This window comes from Phoca vitulina, unplaced genomic scaffold (assembly GCF_004348235.1).
Source record: "Phoca vitulina isolate PV1807 unplaced genomic scaffold, GSC_HSeal_1.0 scaffold8, whole genome shotgun sequence".
NCBI classification, from domain to species: domain Eukaryota; kingdom Metazoa; phylum Chordata; class Mammalia; order Carnivora; family Phocidae; genus Phoca; species Phoca vitulina.
Genome location: NW_022589711.1, coordinates 72,304,075 through 72,322,035, shown reverse-complemented (window position 1 = coordinate 72,322,035; position 17,961 = coordinate 72,304,075). Strand labels below are relative to the sequence as shown.

Sequence of the window (17,961 nt, the reverse complement as noted above, 5' to 3'; positions counted from 1 at the left end):
CAAAATCAAACAGTGAAGTAATCCCCAAGTAAATTTAATGAAACCTAAATCCCAAAGGACAGCACACTTCTGTAGGCAGTGGTCTTATTTAATAAATTTTTCCCTGCTTTCACTTTTAGAGCTATATTTACACAGACAAATTTAATTCATTGGGTTTACATTTCCTCTTTCCCTTAGTTTGTCCACCAGGCACATATGGGAAGGACTATAAACAGGTATGTCAGTGTTCAGCTGAGAATGAAGAGTGTCACCCAGTCACGGGGAGATGTACCTGTTTGCCCGGGTACCATGGAAACCACTGTCATCTCTGTAAGTGTGTTCTGTGCTTTTGTTGTAATTTATCGAAGAGACACCAGTAGGGTGGGTCATCAGTCAGAATGCTAAAGGGCGAATGTTAATTCAAGCTTCCAATTTATAGCAAGTCCTGGGAGAATGTTTATTGGAATGGTTGAAAACATACGCTTTCTTGTGTAACCATTTCTCCTATGTTGCCTTTTCTCTTCCAAATATCTCCAAGAAAAAGATAAGAAATAGAGAAGGAAAGAATGAAGATATTATGAACTGATTGGTATCAATCAATATACAGCCAATGGGAACATATTTAAAGTGATTCATAAAGTTAGTTCCAGGATCTGCTTAGGAACAATCAAATTAAACAAATTGTTATTCTGGAATGAAAACAGTAACTTGTTTAAAGGACAAAATGCCAGTTGGCTCACTGCTGTGTAATAAAAAAGGATAGTCTCTAGACCAAACACCTTATATTGATTTGTTAGGACATTTTAACATCGAAATGGTTAGAGGGGAACACACAATAAAATGTCCCAAGGAGCATGTTAAAATGTTCAGTCAGCTACTTAATTTTTAAGCTTGTAATTATTTGTAATGTACTTTTTATAGGTTTAAAAATAAAATGATTTGGCCTCAGTTTCATTTTTTCCCCCAACTTAGCCACCGCATCTCTTTTTTCCCTGGTCGCTCCTGTAGCAGATTCCTTCCATTTTCCTTTCTTAATTCTGCAAGTACATGGATGATTTTTGGATTTTCCCCGCACATGCCACCTATAAAACATAGACTTATGGTCAAGCTATTGATTTTAACTTTCTACAAGCCATAGAATGTATATTTTGAATATCACTTCTCACTTTTGCCCTAATTTTAAATATTATCAGCTAAAAACACAATTAAGAGTGTATGAAAATGGTTTCAATTAGTATTTTTTTGGAATCCATAACCATTGTGGGAATACAAGCTTAAACTTAAGAATTAAAATATAAAATTAGTAGAATTTCAATGATATTTTGGTTATGGCAAATCTCAAGCACCCTTGTAATGGGAGAAAGTTATTTCCTCACTTTCGATTCTGTCACATTTCTCAGGAAGAATTTCTTCTTGATATCAAGGAATATTTTATCTTAATAAAATAGAAACAAGTTACATAGAAGGGCATCTGACTCTTGATTTTGGCTCAGGTCATGATCTCAGGGTCATAGGATCAAGCCCCACGTAGGGCTCTGCACTCAGCAGGAGTCTGCTTGAGATTCTCTCTCTCCCTCTACCCCCTCTCACATGCTCCCTCTCTGTCAAATCAATCAATAAATAAATCTTTAAAACAAAACAAAAAAGCAAGTTACATAGAACTGGTAGTACTTCCATGTCAGAAGGCAAGCTACCTTGTGTTGAAGGAGGAGAACTCCACCTTGTAAAATCAAGGCTGAGTCGGGGAACAGCTCCCTGACTAGTCAGATTGGCTTAGCTCCAGGCAACACGTGGTTGGGAGTTGCTGCAAAGTTTCCTTGGCAACATCCACTGTAATTACAGAACGACAAAAAAGGTTCAAGAAAATATCCATAAAAGGTGTAGCTGGCTCAAAAGCAAAAGTTTCAGCAGCCAAAAACAACTGGACTTTCATGTTCTTGAGTTTGGAGTGGAGAATCAAAATTTTCTCTCAGCAGAGGTCAGAGGAAGCAGACAAACTTGTAGTAGGATCTCACCACTTGTCCATAATTTGTAATGGGCAGGTTAGTCTCAGCCTGTCGACGGCATGTGGGGAAAAACAAACAAACTGCTCAGTAGATAGAAACTCATCATACTATGTATTTTATGACCAATGAGAAATTGCAAAGGAACTCCATACCCTTGAAATCTTTTATTTCTCCAATACCCACTATTTATAATAACTCTCTTTGAGAGCATTTAAGTCATTGGAATCTTCTAAAAATCACAGGCAGTTCTTTTGACAGTTTTCATAAGAACGCCCTTGGTATAGAATGCTTTGAGAAGCATGGGCCTCCTGCACCAGGAGGAAGACATCAAAATATTGGCAGAAGTTTACCTTTGGTGCTCTTGCTCGTAGCACTAAGAATTCAGACAGACCAAACCTTAGCATCTCTTTTTAAGAATAAAACAAAACTGTGTGACAGTAGCTAGTATATGTGAATAAACTGGTCAAATACTAGGAAAAGACTCTGTGGAAAACACATTCATGCTTTTCATTTCTTTGTTAGCTAAGCATCTTGGGATACAGTCACAACCTTGCTTGTTCTAAGTGTCTGTGAAACTACCAAATGTTGTTTACATCATCACAGCATAGAGTCACCTTTAATATTTAATCAAATCAGAACTCTGAATTCATATCCCAAGCTTCTTCCAATCAGTTTCCTACAAGAAGAAGGGATGGTGCAAGGATGGGAAAAAGTTGTCATCTCCCGATGGGAAATATCTAAATATCCCTTGCCAGAAAAACAAAGTTTCCTGGGAGAAATAATTGTAAAGGATAATGTAAAGGCCAAGTAATGATCAAAATGGAACTTTAGGACATGAGGGAGGGGAGACTGAATTTCACTTAAGCCAAATGAAATCATTATGTCCCGAGCGTGTGTTCCCTTGTTAAACGTAGTGAACGTTTGAGCAAAGGATGTGTGCACGATTCCAGAAGTCAAACTTTCACATAGCTACAGAATTATAAGAAAAAGTGGAATTGTCAGTAAATAACTTATTCTTGGGAAGAAAAACTTGTGGGCAGTTTTGTAAACATATACTGTACTCTTGATATAAATTGAATGAGTTTTGAGGCTAAGAGGTTATACACATATTGTCTTTCAACAGATGGCATACTCAATAGTAGATAAATTTCATCAAGTTCAGTGTCCCAATTTCAAAAGGATAATTAAGTGAAGGCTAACACTCAGGTGATTTTTGTTTTCTGTGTACAAAGAAGGAACAATGAAGGATGATTCTATCAAACATAAAACCACCATTAAGATAGTTTGCAAAATGAGTATATGTCAGGGGGAAATTATGTTTCCCAAGTAACTTCAACTCACATGAAAGTGATCTCAAAATATAGGCATATATATATGTGTGTATATATATATATATATATATATATGACAAATATAATATAAATATATATATATCAGTTATTTAAATTTATCAAGTAATTACACATAAGCCTTTTTTCCCTTTAAGCTGAGATGCTAATTCTTTTATATCCATGATTATATCCATAGTTTGACGTTTTCCTCATTAATAAGTACATGAATTTCACATTATCAGGTGTTTCTGTTTTCCTTACTTGCACAGAAATTCATGCCAGCTTTTGCTTCATAGGATGTGACTACAGAATTTTCTGTACCAATCAACTCTTATTAATTTAACGTCCTTTTGGGAAGCAACATCCCAGCAGTACACACAAGACTTCATTGTTTCTGACTCCATACCTTCAGCTTGCTTGATGTGTATTTTCTCTAATATCAAGCAAACCTTCTTCTTAGGCATCACCCATAGTAATGATAAAAAAAAATACTATAAAAATTTGCATTCCAGAAGTCTGACTCAAATGGACATGAGAGCATTTTATATCTTGGTGAATAGGAGAAGAGGAGGAGATGGATACTTTTTTAATCACTAATTTTGCTTTTAGGTATGCTCTATTAAATCTTTTGTGAGGGAAAAAAGAAGTTCTTATGAGGACAAATGAATGTTATATACCAAAGAAGGGACAATGAGCTATGGGAGCTGACATTCCTTGGGAGGAGGGAATGACAGAAGAGACTGTAAAGTGAAGCTATCATTTTTCATTGAGAGGAATAAAGAAATAGAACAGCTACAGCACAGAAATAACCTTTGGTATTAATAACTGTAGTGTTTTGCTTTCCATCTCCATTATGAAGAATTTTATTTTAAAACTGGAAGAAAAAGAAAGAAAGAAGCATCCACTCTTTGGGTTTGAGACTCAAGGTGAGAATTCTGGAATTTAGGACAGGACATATATGGGGATTATAAACAAATCTGAATCTCAATAAAATCCATTCTTTGCTGCTCCCTCTAAACATGCTACATGTCTTAAAAAATATTCCTTACTCTCTGATTCTCACATAAAAACACAAGATAAAAGGAAGGAAACAAGTGCCATCTGGTCTAGTTTGGTCACTTTTAGAGTATGCTTCCAAAGGAAAAGATTTTCCAAGAAGAAGGACCTAAGGCACATACCAAACACCTTGACTCAGATCAAGCTGGTAGGGAAAGGGTTTTGTTGCATGCCTAGCATTGATACTGCCATCATTTAATGAAAATAATGACCACCACTGACATGGGAGCTGAGTTTGGTGATGTACTTTTTCATTCTAATCACCATAACAGGCCCATGATTTTGTTATTATCCCCTTTGGGAATTAAGAACCAGAAGTTAAAGAAAGGAGTTAAAGATACAATGTTAATAAGTGAAATATATAGGTTTCAAATCAGATTATTCAAAATTTCCTACAGCCTCATATTTAAATATGTAGCAAGGATAAAGATGGTTATCTTTAACAGGTACCAGAACTTTGTGCAATATATATTCCAAGTCACTTCACTCTGTGGGCCTCAACTTCATCATCTTAAAATAAGAATTGAACCAGATGGACATGAGGTCTCTTGAAACTCAAACTTTTATAATCTTAAGACTTGAAAGCATCAGGCATTTCATAGAATAGGAGAATGTCACAGATGGAAGTGCTTCAAAGTTAATCAACTTGAATACCTCTATATTTTCTCTACTGTATACTTATCCTGTCTCTGTTTGAACTCCTACAGAGATGAGTAATCATGCCTCCTGAAAAAAGCTTATTCCAATCTTGGACAGCTCTCTCAGAAAGTATTTCCTTTTTTCGATAAAATCTGCCTTTCTTCTTTTCCACAAGACTGCCTTTTCGTGTTTGAAGACATTTCTGTCTTCTTAGCTCTATTTTCTCCGAATAAACATCTCCAGTCTTTCAATCATTGCACAGATAACATGGTCTTCAGCTTACTCTTTGTCCTGTTTCATCTCCTTTTATCTTGAATTCTGGCCATTGATCTATTTGTTACACAGGTATCATCATGGTAGGCCATACGTCCATGGATGTGAAAGTAGGAAAGTGAGAAGCTAACAGAAAATGAAGATTTTTTTCTCGATGCTTCATGCCATTTTGAATTCTTACTTGTATTAAACCCAGATCATTCCAGGCAAGACAAACTATAACACTTAAACATTAATCAAAATAATGAATTCATCTATACTGGAATGAAATAGGCTTGTTTGGCCAATTGCCACCTATTCTGAGCACTCTCTAAAAATGGACAGATTTCCAAGGAAACTCAAAGTTAAGTTTCCTGTATCTTACTAATGAGCAGCCTCAGGAACGTTATGCCCCCAACTGTATTACTAAGGCATCTATCTATATCATCTCATCTCTTCAGATAAGTCCGTGCCTTGAATCACGAGCTTGAAGGTGATTGAAAATACCAAAGAACAGTATTTGGAATGTTGAGTTAGCCACATGTCTATGGGCATGAATTTAAACAGTGATTGCTTTGAGGTACAGTATCACATATGGTTTTGTTCTCCTTCAACAGGATACCCGAAAGGCACGTAAGGTCCAAATTGCCAAAGGATGTGCAAGTGCCTTAATGGCAGCAGCTGTGACACCGTGATTGGCACCTGTTACTGCCCTCCTGGCTTCTTTGGGGCCGACTGCAGTCAAAGTAAGTCAGTCTACCAATTATGAAGTGGATATGCTAAAGTAGAGTTTTTAAGAACTGCACTTAGAGAGTAAATGTTGTTGCAATTATTACTTAATAATTTACTGTGGTAACAGCAAACACCAACTGACCTACATTCTAGGTGGAGAAGTGCTTACATCAGGAGTTTGAGAGCTGAAGCAGTGAAGGCAGCCAAAGAGAACCCTTTGGTCATAACCTCTCATATCCCAGCAATGCTAGACTCAAGTCGGGATTAGAAAATCTGTTCCATAAGGTAAGAGTGGACTGGGGATGCCTGTGTACACAATGTCAAACTCATTGGTTAAAGTTTTGCAATTTCATTTATCCTCAGCAATATCCAGCTCAAAATTAAGTAGTTCTACTTACCAAAAAGTAACCAGTTCCCTAAAATTTAAAGACTTAACTACCCATCACAAAGACAACTATTGACATCAAGTTTAAGGGACCAGATGTAAATTAAAGATCCCTCAAAAATGCACTATCTTAGGCACTTTAGAGATATTCTTAGCAAACACATTTTGATCTTATCAGCTTTGCCAATCCCTAAATATTTGGGCAGTTTGCAAGATCATAATGATTTTTAGGGAGGACAGAAGAGCAATGCCCAGGAGAGTGCATGATGGGAAGGTGGTTCTGGCAATATTGTGTTCTTCAACGTATTTGCTGTTGTTGAGGATGTTCACTTGTGATGCTTCGTTGAGCTGCACATTTATGTGTTTTGTGCACTATTCTGTATTTTATACTTTAGAATTAAAAGAATAAAAGAACTATCAATAGATCTTTCATAAGAGATAGAAGTACTGTAATTGCAAACTTAAGATTCCTTCATTTGGAAGAATGATAACAAAGTTTGTGATCAGGCAGGGTACCAAGTTGTTATGTGCTAAAGACAACTAAATGCTTATTTTGACCAGGCAGGTAGTTGCTCTGTCTTCTTTGTATGAGGGTAATTTTAATTATCCTACCTCAGTACCCTGATGTTCTGAAGATAAAAGACAAGTAGGACAAAGTCCTGGCTCCATGTAGTAGAAAATTGAAACCTAGTGAATACTGCCTCTGAGGCCTCAGCAGCCAAGTTGTCTTTGAGTTAAAGCCAACCCATAAACATCTCCTAAGGAACGTTCTAACTGGCCCCTTTGTTCCTCAAAGAAAATCATTGAGAGAAATTTCTTAATTTCCTCAGGCCAAAGCATCTTCAAGAGTTTTGATTTCCCTGACTATTGAGAGTATTTTTGCCTTCAGAAAGCTGTGATCTTACACCTGAGTACTTTTCCTTCTTTGTTTTGACAGCTAGGTAGGTCAGAGCCAATTTGCAGTCCACCTCTTACAAGTTCAAAGAATTGTGATATTCATTTATGTCTATATTGTAACTATATTTTTTCCTTCACTTGACTCTCACAGATATTTATTTTATCTTTGAGTGTTATCTGTATTTTGATAAGCATCTCAATGAATTTATGAAATAAAGTTGCAAACAGACTAATAAATGTGTTAATGTATTAACAAATTAAAATTTAACTTAATATAACTAATTTTAAAAGATAATTTAACAAATCTGTTGATTTTAATAAATAAACAATAAATTTACAAATAAACTAACAAATACATAAATGGTATTTGGAGATATGAGCATAATGGATTCTATGTTGAAGCATTGAAGTGTAAGTTGAAATTCCAGAGTGGACTTTAAGAGGAAACATACTCAAGATTATTACACACACATGCACGCATGCATACACACACACACACATTTGCTAAGGCAGCCATGTGGTAAAGCAAGACTGAGTTTGTAAGAGTCATTTATATCATATATGTAAGTGTTTGACACTAGATATTTGGTTGGAATTCCTGATGTCAACTAAAATTGCACTAAGTAAGCAACAACTTGAACAGTTCCTTTTTTTGTTTTTTCAAAGTAACCTTTTAAGTTGAAAACCAAACTGAAGGCAAGGCAAGGAAACCTATTTGATTAAAAGAAATGGTCATGTATTTACAAGGCTTTTAAAGTCTTGACTGGCAAAACGTTTTAATAAGAAAAATCTGGTTTTGTTTTCCTCCTTCCTGCAGTTTGTCCTGAGGATCGCTATGGGCAGGACTGTGTCCAACAGTGTTCCTCGGGCTCAGGACAGTGTGACCTGGTGACTGGAGGGTGCCAATGTCCATCTGGCCAAATGAGAGCCAGGTGTCAGCAAGGTAACAATGGCTGCAGGGTCACCTTGTCCGTCCAGGCACTAACTAAGTTACACTATGAAAGCAGATTGGTGCCAGGGAATATAATTAAATGGGCATTGTTTATAACACTTTCTTCTTAAATGTGGCTTTAATAACATGAAAGTACACACTCTCGTAGAGCCATATAGGAAATAGCCTACTGGAGGGTAAACAAGAATTGAAAACAAAAACAAAGAATAATTTACGTATACTCTTGACTAGGAGCAAATTTTGAAATAACTTTGGTTAACTTTTGTAAAGCTGCCTAAAATTGTGCATTAGGGATGTCTAATTATAAGAACTGAAACATTTTATATTTTCTTCAACTTTCAGAAGCCTATTGAAAGCTGTAAGAAAAATGAGAGACAGAAAGGAAAACGTGATCTTTGTTTAAAACTACAAAACTTTCTTGTCCTAAATCATATTATTCATTATTTTCACAATAATAATCATAATAGAAGAACTCTCAAGTTCAGTGAAATGACATACAAAGAGCCACTTCTCCATCGCACACACAGGTGGGCAAAACCAATGACCCTTTGTTTAAAAAGAAGGGTTGGTTGCATGAGCATGTTGCAGGAGCTACCTTGAACCCCACTGGACCTCACAGAGTTGCAGGAAAAATGGGATAAAACCAGGAAGTGCACAGAACCATCATATTTTCAACTCTGCACTAGAGGGTATTCTATGGGCGATAAGCAGCCTCGCAGCTAAAGGGAGCTAAGCCTACACAAAAACACACAGACCACAGCTTTGTGTCCTATGGAGTTTTATTCTGGGCCCAAGAGGCTTCCAACTAGCTGAAATAATTTTTCTAGCCCCAGATCCATACTACCCTCCCCCAAAATAGCTGGTGCACACAAAACTAAGAAAATGAAAGCAAAAACAAAATGCATAAAAGACCCCCAAAAAAACCCTCCTCTCATTTTGGAAACAATATATGAAACTATTTCAAAGCTTTGGTTATTTTTTAGTACAAATTCTATAAGAAGGGTAAAGGACAAAAGGCATAAGAAAACAAAAAGCAGATGGACATAGAGCAGAAAAGTTTTGCTATGGAGCACATAGAAATATTAACCAGAATTTTTTCCAAGAATCTGAAGGGCATAATGAAAAAGCATTCTCTACAAATTGTGAGTGTGATGCAGAGATACGAGGGTTCATGGAATAAATGAAAAGACAACAAAGGGAAATGAAAAAGTAAGCTGGCAGAGCTCAGAAAGAAGTGGAAATGAAAATTAAACCTCACATCATATAGATGAAGACCATCTTGAACACAGGTAATAGGAGGATTGAATCTGCTTATGTGACAGCCAGGTAAATGGAGAATAAGCTCGAGGAAAGTGGAAACAAAGAAATGGAAAAAATAGAAAGACAAATATATAAATGGAAAAGAAAATAGTCAAATATAATATTCAAGATTTTTTTTCTTTGAAATGAAAGAAGATCTGATGCTACAGATTGGATACTTTCTATTCCTGGAAACTCTAGTTAAGATTGGTCATAAGCAAGGGGAAGCTCCACTGGGGATAAAAGAAAAAAATGTGAGATCTCATATGAAGAGAGGGGAAAAATCAATCTGGCCTCATGCCTCACAGCAATAATCACAACCATTTGCTAGCATGTGGTTAATCAATGTCTATGAAGTTTTTGGGAAAAAATATGACTCAAGTGTTTTATACACAGTTAAACTGTTACCAAGTATAGTATGACTGAAAATAAATAATTATTTTTAATAATAAAAAGTTACTGAGGATATATTAGCCATAAAATATTTTTGAAGAAACTGTAGAAGATAAATTTGAGCAACCAAGTAATAAATGGAAAATCTCTGGTAAAAAGACTATTAGTGAGTATTAAATCTATTTTTATTAGGGCTAAGTTTAAAACAAAGGTGGGAATTATGGTCACATGATATGATAAGTATATAAATATTTAATACTATAACAATTTTGATAGTTTAGCAAAATGGGCATAAACTGGATGCAAAGAGAAGCTGGAGTTAAGTATACTGATCTTATTTCTTCATTAGAAGTTGTGAATGGGAGGGACAGATCTGTGTCAAAATGCATTGTTTAAATATGACAACTCAATAAGCATGTTTAAGTGTATAAAGGTAAATGCTGGAATTTAAAATGCTGAAATTGAGAATTTAAGAATAAAAACGTAGCCAACTAAAAATCAGGTGGAGGAGAGGAATGAGAAAAAATAGGAGAAAGGAGAATCATATTAATTTCATTACCACTCATGCTGCTGAGCCAATATATGCTAAGTAAAGAAATTAATTATACTATGTAATAATAATATATTCTTTGTCTGAAGAAGAGTCCCTAGATTATATAAAATCATAAGACTTAACTTAGAGAAAGATAGAGTACACACATTTTTCCATATTCTTCCCTCTAAACTAAAAATTCTAGTCACTATATCTAAAACAAACATAAGAATATCTGATGTGGAGAGAACAAGGCAGACTCACTAGGGACTTCAGAGACCTAGGGAACAGGAATGGTGAATTCCCTGGGTTTTCATTTTTGACTCATATATCCTGGGCTGGGTGGTGGAGAATCTGCAACCCAGAAGGCCAATGGATGCAGACCAAAAAAAAAAAAAAAAAGTCCAAGATATGCCCACTTCCTCTAAACGAAAGACAAGGAAAGGGCAGCCAAGCAGACAGAAAACTCTTAGACAATAACGGATCAATACTCCAGGCAAACACTAAAGAATAAAACTTCATCCTTGACTCCAACCCCACTAGTAAAGGCCAAGTGAAGAGTCTACCTTCAGACTCCACGGAAATATATGAGGCACCCCTGCCCTGCACCAAGATGGTGTGAGAGAAAGGGCTGGGGCTGTCATCCCTGCCACATTAGAATGTATCCCCTGCCCTGGCAATGGCAGTGGAAACTATGTGGAGACTGTGAACTTCCACTCCCATCAGACAGTATGGAGACACCACTGTTTCCTTCGAGGGTGGTGTCACAGGAGGTCCAGTGGACAGTCAGGGCTTTCACAACCACCAAACAGCAATGAGGCCACCCTGTGCAGTATCAGTGGAGGTGGAGTGGGGAGCCATAAGAGGCATTTCTACCCTCTGTCAGATAGGTGCCAACAGAGGCCCCATCGGAAGCCTGAACCCTCACACTGGCACAGCAGGAATAAGGCACATTTATCCCCCCCCCCCTCTTGGAGGCTATGTGGAGAACTCTATCTGATGAACCTCTTTCCTTACAAGTACAGTATCATAGGAGACTTGCTAAAATGAGATCCAGAATCCTATATCATAATATTTAAAATATCTACATTTCATTAAAAAGTTTTTGTCATACCAACAACCAGGAAAATTTCAACTTGAACAAGAAAATAATCAATAGACACCAACACTCAGATGATACTGATTATAAAATTATCTGATTGGAATTTTAAATAAACCATTATAAATAAAAATGCTTCAGTGAGCAACTATGGCCATACATGAAACAAATTAAAAAAAAAATAGAATAAGAAAAATAGAATAAGAATAAAACAAAGAATAAGAAGCATAAAGAAGAACCAAATAGAAACTTGAGAACTGGAAAATACAATAATCAAAAGAAACAAAAATACACAAAACATAACTCAATGAATGGGCTTCATAGCAGAATGGAGAGGACAGAGGGACAGATCAGTAAATTTGAAGATAAAGCAGTAGAAAGTTACCCTAGAATCTAAACAATAGACAGGGAAAAGAAAAGAAATGACAAAAAAAAGAGAGAGAGAGAAAGCCCTGTGGAACTATTGAAAAAGATATTTTTGTCATCCAAATCCCAGAAGGGAGGAGAAAAAAAATAGGGCTGAAAAATATTTAAAGTAATAATGGTTGGAATTTCCTAAACATGACAAAAAATATAAACCTACAGATTCAAGAAGCTGTGTGAATGACAAACAGGATAAACTTAAAGAAATCTGCAAAAGACATGTCAACATTAAACTTCTAAAGACTAAAGAAGAAAGTCTTGAGAGCAACAAGAGAGAAATAGCACCCATTTTAGCTTAGAAAAAAAGACTCCAAAATAAAATGAAAGTAAATAAATGGGTACAACCACACAAAACACATGTGAGAAAAATAAAACAGTGGTCATGATATCAGTATCAAACAATGTTAAATTTTACGGCAACAAGCAACTAATGGAAAAGACACTTATAATAAAAGAGATTAAAATTGACAATGAAGATTGAAGTGTAATTAATATGTATAAAACCAGTAACACAGTATTAAAATTCATAAAGCAAAAGCCATAAGCTATACAAGGAGAAATAGACAGCAAGAGCTTATCAATAGAAGACTAACTCATTTTTTTTTTTTTTTTTTTTTTTTTTAAGATTTTGTTTATTTATTTGAGAGAGAGAGAATGAGAGAGAGAGCACATGAGAGGGGGGAGGGTCAGAGGGAGAAGCAGACTCCCTGCCGAGCAGGGAGCCCTATGCGGGACTCGATCCAGGGACTCCAGGATCATGACCTGAGCCGAAGGCAGTCGCTTAACCAACTGAGCCACCCAGGCGCCCCAAGAAGACTAACTCATTAATGTCAACTCATACACATAAAACTGCATACACATATGCAGAAAAAAAGTTTATAGAAGTTTGAACATAATTAGTAAGGTATGTCTAATCGTTGTAAACCAAACTCTGTTCCCTAAAAAAAATTATATTTTTTTCAAGTATCCATGAAACATTCACAAAAATTGAAAAAGAAAGTAAATCAATTCCAAAAAATATGTTTTATGGCATTCTATGATCACAAAGTAGTAAAACAAGAACTAATAACAAAACTAACTCCCTACCAGGGAAAAACCCACCACACTATACTACTTGGGTGTTTCAAAATCTCCTTCTTAAATAATCAATGGCTCAAAAAGGGCAAACAAAACCAGTACTTCAGAAATTTAAAAACAGCAATAAGGACATTCACATCCCATCAGGTAAAGCCAATTCAGAAAATAGAGGAAAATTTATATTCCAAAATATTTGTGTTAGTAAATAAAAAGTGATGAAAATAAGTGGGAAAAAAACAGTAAAATAAACTTAAAGTAAAAATGGGGAAGACTAAAGTAAAACATAGAGAAAATTGTATTATTTAATAAGTTATGTTAAGTCAAGTGACCAGCAATCTAGACAAAAGCAACTCTTGTAAAAGTAATTTGGTTCACCAAAATTACTTCCAAGTGTATAAAGTACTTAGAGATAATGAAAAAAAATCTGAGAGTACTAGAATTACCATTAGAATTTTTAAAAGTTATTTTGGAAAGCCATATTATAAATCTTGACAAAAATTCAGAGCCCATAAAAGAAAAAAAAAAAAAATCCATGGTGTTTTGACTTAAAAGAAGTAAAAAAAATTCTCCAAGGCACAAAACACATAAAAAGTATCAAAAATTTTTTTTTAAATGGAAGAATAAAAGACCAACTTTTTAAAAATAAGCTAGGAGTTCTTATGTATTAGTAAGAAAAGAATCTATGATATCCATAGATCTTATGAAAAGATGATAAGCATCATGCATAATGTAAGAAATCCAAATTAAAGTTCCATTTATATAACATCTTTAGATTTTTATAATATGCTAGTTTGACAAAAGAAAATGGCACATTGGTAATCCTTCTCACTAAATTTGCAAATCTCTTTGTAAGAAGTTTGATACTATCTGTCACCAATTAGAACCCGTATTATTTTATCTAAAAAAAGTCTTCTGGTGACTTACCCCACAGATACAATGGTATATACGAATAAAGACTTCCATAAGGCTATTCGCTACAGTCTTGCTCATAGTACCAAAATATTTTAAACAACCTACTTGCCCATCAATAGTGGTGTGGTAAAATAAATCTTATTTGATGCAATAAATCCTATGCAGCTGATAAAAAAACAATGAGGCAGGTCTATTATATGTACTAATTTGGAAAAATCTTGGGAAATTTTACTTGTAAAAGAAGGAAATTTCACACTATTATGTATCTATATTAACTTTTTGGGTAAAAAAGGATTAAAGGGTAAGAGAGATACACATATATATGCTTTACTAGGTATGGACTATTTCTGGGTATATTCAGTCATTTATCCACTCAATTCAAAAATACTTATTTAATGCCAGTGCCTGTTTTAAACATATGGAACATAGAGATAAAATACATAATATCCCAGATCTGAAACTTGCTTTCTAATGGAAAAGAGAGTGAACAATGAACATAATAAGTGAGTTATATGTATATTAAAAGGGAATAAACTCAATGTTAAGAGAAAAAATAGAGCATGATGTGGGGCTCCAGAGAGGTTTATGGGTTGAAATTTTATTTTATTTATTTTATTTTATTTTACTGTATTTTGTTGGGTTGAAATTTTAAATCTAGTGGTGATTCCACCATTAATTGTACAGCTGTAACTGTCTTTTAAATAAACAGAATTTAAAACTTTCTTTCATTTGGTACTAAAGTCAAAGGCAGAAAAGAAAGTGTCATACAGATTGAATTCAAGTACGAACTCTGTTATGTATTAAACAAATGTCTTTGGGCAAATAAGAAAAAAAAAAAATCTCTAATGTGTGTCCCGCTAGCTGGAATAGAAGGAAAGGTTGATGAGAAGTCAGAAGTTCTAGATTGGACTCTCAGTTTTTATCTTTCTTGGCTACTCAAGCCTGAGAAAGAATTAAGTCTCTAAGCTTCAGCTTTCTCAAGTGTAAATAAGAATACTGTTACCCACATCAGAGGGATATTTGTGAGCATTAAATGAGATAATTCATGTGGAAAATATCATTATGTAAAAATACTATAAACTAGAAAGTATAAATGACAGGCCTTTGGCCAAATCTAGCCACAAGTGTGTTTGAATTGGCTGATACAGTTTTGGCTTCCACAGTGCTGTAAAGCAATTTTAATTAGTTGCCAACTTTCAAAGATTAAATGATTTCATATAAAGTATGGATTTTGAGTTTTCCTGAAAAAAAAAAATCCTATTAGCTGGCTATACTGGGCCTATTATTCATGGCAAAACCAACTAAATGTGAGTAGTGCTTACTCTCCTATTGGGGGCACTTCCCATCGGTGGGTCATTTTCTCCTGACGATGAAGGCTCCATCTTCCTTACATCTGCTTAGCTTTTCTCACTTGCATCTTACCTCCTCTTCACAGCGATTTGTGTGTGCGTCGCCCAACACTGTACGCTAAAGTGCTTTGCAGATTTCAGCACAAAGTCCTTAAGGAGTAAGCTGCTTGTCTGTCTTCTTTATCAATTATGAGATTAAATATATAAAATTCTCCTATGCCAATCTGGGATTGACCTCTGTTTGTTCGCTAGAGCATCTCCAGTTCCCAAAGTACACCAAGCATGTAGTTATAAGCACAATAAAAGTGCGTAGTGTGATTGAAAGCGTGGACGAATGATCGTCCTTACTACCTTAAGGTCACATTTGAGTAGTTGTTTTAACTTGAACATTTTCTTATGCTTTTGCTACTAGATATGATTACTCTATCTGAAACAGAGAAAAATGTTTGTTCAGGTGACATTTTTATTCAGTTTGGTATATGTATGTATACATATACATATGTATACATATGTGTATGTATATGTATATTTTATTTTTACTGTAGGATGTCCCCAAACAATGTATGGCCCAAATTGTGAGCTAAAATGTTCCTGTAAAAATGGTGAACTTTGCAGTCCTGTGGATGGAAGCTGTACCTGTGGTCTTTGGGGGACAGGAAATTACTGTGAAAAAGGTAAGTTGTTTATCACCTTCTTTTATTCAATAAAATTCTAGGACATACTCCCATTGTTTTATAAAATATAGTAGGGACCTGTGAAGAGGCTGTTTTCCAGTAAGTTCATGAAACTTCTTCATAATTATGACTCCATTTCCAATAAAAATAGTGTCATGTTAATATTGTTGTTTTGTTACCTTGTTACCAGAATATCACATGAAAATTCTTAAAACCCCTAAGTAATTGAAATGGTATTAATTAATGTGAACGAGCTCGTATGAGACCTAAACCCCATTCCCCCTCCAGCTCTGTTTAAGCCTGAAGCCTTTGTGGATGGCAGGTTTGCTGGACCTTGAGTTTCTTGGCATGATACAGAACACCCTCAACCATTGAGGCTGGCAGGGTGGAAGACGCGGGGCCCTGGCTAGAGCTAGTTCACATGAAGAATGGGCCCAGCTAGGGGCACCTGGGTGGCTCAGTGGGCTAAGCGTCTGCCTTTGGCTCCGGTCATGATCCCAGAGTCCTGGGATGGAGCCCCACATAGGGCTCCCTGCTCAGCGGGGAGTCTGCTTCTCCCTCTCCCTCTGCTGCTCCCCATCCCTCTGCTTCTTCCCCTGCTTGTGGGCATTCTCTCCCTCTCTCTCAAATAAATAAATAAAATCTTAAAAAAAAAAAAGAAAAGAGTGGGCCCAGCTGCAAGGGGCAAAGAGGAAGACTCTGAGAACAGAGGTCTCCCACCTTCACTTCATTTAGAAGAAATTATTCATGTACCACCATGAATATTTTTTTACTTATAGGTGACATGCATGTGCTTTTCAACTAACATGTATATTATAAAACATATATAAAGGTCTAAATTGATAAAGAATGAATAAAGATAAATATCAATGGTTATTCTCATGTTTTCTTTCCGAATCACAATTGACTGTTCTGTGCAACACTGGAGAGTTTGCTCCCTATTTAGAGCACGATATTGTAGGAGATGATGTTTCATTTTGGCAGAATAGAGAGAAAGGGTTCTGACGGTGAGGCTGCGTGTGGGTAGGAGCACTGTGTGGGGACCTAACTTTGGAGTACCCTGAGTGGAAAAAAACCCACAGGGAACTTTTACCCGAGTGGTTTCACCTATGGGGGCTATTACTCTTTGGATCTGTGGCCCTAACATACCATTACAATGGGTGTGATTACCCACCATCCTTTACCACTAATTCGACTGTCATGAAACTTCGCAGCATGGCATAAAGATAGCACCTTGCAGGGAGAGTGGTTAGATCCATATGCTAACTCCCGCACTGCTGATACAATGCTCTGTGCCTTTGGGAACATCACAGTCTCTCCAGGAGATGGTTTTCCCATCTGGAAGTGAGGGTAAAGACACTTCGAAATGACAACCCTTCTAAATCTAGCATCAAAGATTGTTTTTCGGGGATTATTTTTTTAACATGGATATTTTCCCTAATTTATGGAAAACAGGTTTTTTTTTGTTTTTTTGTTTTTTTTTTAAGTAGGCTCCATGCCCAGCATGGAGCACAACACAGGACTTAAACTCATGACCCTGAGATGGAGACCTGAGCTGAGATCAAGAGTCAGACATTTAACTGACGGCGCCACGAGGCGCCCCACATGGAAAACCGCTCTTACCAATTTTGTGATATTTGGAATTACTAAATCAGAATAACAGCAGTACTTTAAAAATAGACAGAACCATCATGTTCATATTAGTTTTTTTTTTAATTCCAAGTTGGATAATTCTCTGGCATTTTGGAATATGAGATATTTTAACTTCTGATTCTATCATTTAAATTGTTAATATGGAACATTTCAAACATATGCAAGAGTTGCTGAGTCATTGGGTAAAATACAAACATAATTTTGCAACATATTATAAAAGTCTCCATGTGGGGTTGTACCATTTTGCTTATTCACAAGAAATATATAGAATGCCTATTTCTTCACAGCTTTACCAAAAGAATATGTTATCAAAATTTTGGT

General features: G+C 35.7%; 1 protein-coding gene across 13 annotated transcripts in view; it reads left to right on the top strand.

Moving 5' to 3' along the window:
- The window catches only part of LOC116634082 (EGF-like and EMI domain-containing protein 1), a 649,939-nt gene that overhangs the window by 585,181 nt on the left and 46,797 nt on the right, over nt 1–17,961 (top strand). For 12 of the 13 annotated variants that reach the window (XR_004299846.1, XR_004299843.1, XR_004299851.1 and 9 more), the window contains 5 exons: nt 5,881–6,009; nt 6,149–6,280; nt 8,095–8,220; nt 8,572–8,756; nt 15,859–15,987. The gene's annotated coding sequence lies outside the window, so the exon portion shown is untranslated. The remainder of the gene's footprint in view (nt 1–5,880; nt 6,010–6,148; nt 6,281–8,094; nt 8,221–8,571; nt 8,757–15,858; nt 15,988–17,961) is intronic. The other variant, XR_004299848.1, reaches the window with a different exon arrangement.